Source organism: Galeopterus variegatus, unplaced genomic scaffold, assembly GCF_000696425.1.
Source record: "Galeopterus variegatus unplaced genomic scaffold, G_variegatus-3.0.2 Scaffold2772, whole genome shotgun sequence".
Classification (NCBI taxonomy): domain Eukaryota; kingdom Metazoa; phylum Chordata; class Mammalia; order Dermoptera; family Cynocephalidae; genus Galeopterus; species Galeopterus variegatus.
This window is the reverse complement of record NW_007728883.1, coordinates 185,470-188,219: the sequence shown is the minus strand read 5'-3', so window position 1 is coordinate 188,219 and position 2,750 is coordinate 185,470.

Here is a 2,750-nt window from a genome sequence, read left to right as displayed (position 1 = left end):
TCCTTGAAATGACTGACAAGGAATTTTGAGCAACAATTCTAAGGAAACTAAATGAGATATAGAAAAACACAGAGAAATGAGAAAAAATATGCAGGACCTGAAAGAAGAAATGTATAAAGAAATCAATGCCTTGAAAAAGAATGTAGTAGAGCTTGTGGTGCTGAAGGATTCATTGAACAAAATAGAAAACACAACAGAGAGTTTAACCAGCAGGCTAGAGCAAGCAGAAGAGAGAATTTCAGACCTTGAAGATGGGCTGCTTGAATTAACACAGGCAGACCAAAAAAAAAAAAAAAAAAAAAAAAGAAAGAAAGAAAAAAGAAAAAATAATTTTTAAAAATTGAAGAAAATCTAAGAGAGATAACAGACAACCTCAAGCACTCAAATATCTGAATCATGGGTATTCCAGAAGGGGAGGAAAAAGAAAATGGCATTGAATACATATTCAACAAAATAATAGCAGAAAACTTCCAAGGTATAGGGAAAGTCACAGATCTTCAGATTCAGGAGACACAAAGATACCCAAAGATACCCCAAAATATTCAACCCAAAAGGTCCTCTCCAAGACAGGTTTAGTCAAACAGGCAAAACTCAGAGTTAAAGAGACAATCTTAAAAGCTGCAAGAGAGAAGCATCAAGTCACCTATAAGGGAGCACTAATCAGAATAACATCAGACTTTTCATCAGAAACCCTAAAAGCCAGAAAAGAATGGGTTGATATATTCAAAATACTAAAGGACAAAAATTGCCAGCCAAGAATACTCTACCCTGCAAGGCTATTTTTCCAAAATGAAGTACATTTCTCAGACGAACAAAAACTGCAGGAGTTTACTACCACATGACCAGTCCTATAAGAAATTCACAAGGGAGTACTGGGTATGGTACCTGAAAAACAACCATCACTGCCATGAATAATCAAGAAAGAACAAAACCCACCATTAAAACAAAAATGCTAACAATAAGGAGAAAAAATGGTTTATCTACCACCCCAATAAACCAACAAACACAGAAGACAAGCAGAAAATCAGAAAGAAAAGAACAAAAGATACTTAAGAAATCTAAACAAAATTCAATAAAATGCTAGAAGTAAATCAACATCTTTCAATAATAACTCTAAATGTAAAAGTATTAAATTCCTCACTCAAAAGACACAGACTGACTGACTGGATTAAAAAGATGGGCCTAACAATATGCTGTCTTCAAGAGACTCACCTGACCTGTAAAGACACACATAAATTAAGAGTGAAAGGATGGAAAAAAATATACCATGAAAATAGAAATGAAAAACAAGCTGGAAAAGCTATTCTTAAATAGGATAAAATATACTTTAAACCAAAAACCATAAAAAGAGATAAAGAAGAGCACTATATAATGATAAAAGGATCTATCCTTCAAGAAGACATAACGATTATAAATATATGTGCACTCAATATTGGAGCAGCCAGATTTATAAAGCAACACTATTAGACCTAAAGAATGAGATAAACACTAATACCATAATAGCAGGGGACCTGAACACTCCACTCTCAACATTGGACAGATTATCTAGGCCAAAAATCAATAGAGAAGCATAAGATCTAAACAACACTTTAGACTAATTGGACTTGGCAAATATCTACAAAACATTCCATCCAACAACCTCAGAATATTCATTTTTCTCATCTGCACATGGAAAATCCACCAGGATAGACCACTTGTTAGGTCATAAATAAAGTTTTACAAATTCCATAAAATTGGAAATATTCCATATTTTTTTTCAGATCACCATGGATTAAAATTAGAAATTGGTAACAAACAAAACTCAAGAAACTATACAAACATATGAAAATTAAACAACATTCTACTTAATGACATATGGGCCCAAGAAGAAATTAAACAGGAAATCAAAAAATTTCTTGAAACTAATGAAAATAATGACACATCATACCAAAACCTATGGGATACTGCAAAAGCAGCACTAAGGGGGAAATTTATTGCATTACTTAATTCAGTAGAATTTAAAGATGGCAAATAAATAACCTAACACTTCACCGTAAGGATCTAGAAAAACAAGAACAATCCAAACCTAAAGTTAGTAGATGGAAATAAATAATTAAGATCAGAGCAGAACTAAATGAAATTGAAACCCCCAAAAACAAAACAAAAGATCAATGAATCAAAAAGTTGTTTTTTTGAAAAAATAAATAAAATTGACAAACCTTTAGTAAGGCTAACTAAGTAGAGAGAAGACCCAAATAACAAAAATTAGAAATGAAAAAGATGATATTACAACTGATATCTCAGAAATAGAAGGAATCATTAGAGACTACTATAAAAAACTGTATGCCAACAAATTTGAAAATCTGGAGTAAATGGATAAATTTCTGGACACATACAAACTACCAACACTGAGCCAAGAAGATATAGAAAATCTGAACAGACCAATAACAATAAAATAGATCGAAGCTGTTATCAGAAGTCTCCCAACAACAAATAGGCCAGGACCAGATGGGTTCACTGCAGAGTTCTACCAAACTTTCAAAGAGGAATTGATACAAATTCTCTACAAACTATTCCAAAGGACTGAAACAGAGGCCATTCTCTCAGACTCATTCTATGAGGCAAACATCACCCTGATGCTAAAACCAGTCGAAGACACAACAAAAAAAAAGAAAACTACAGGCCAGTATCCTTGATGAATACAGATGAAAAAAATCCTCAATAAAATACTAGCTAACAGAATACCGCAACACATAGACAAAATTATACAC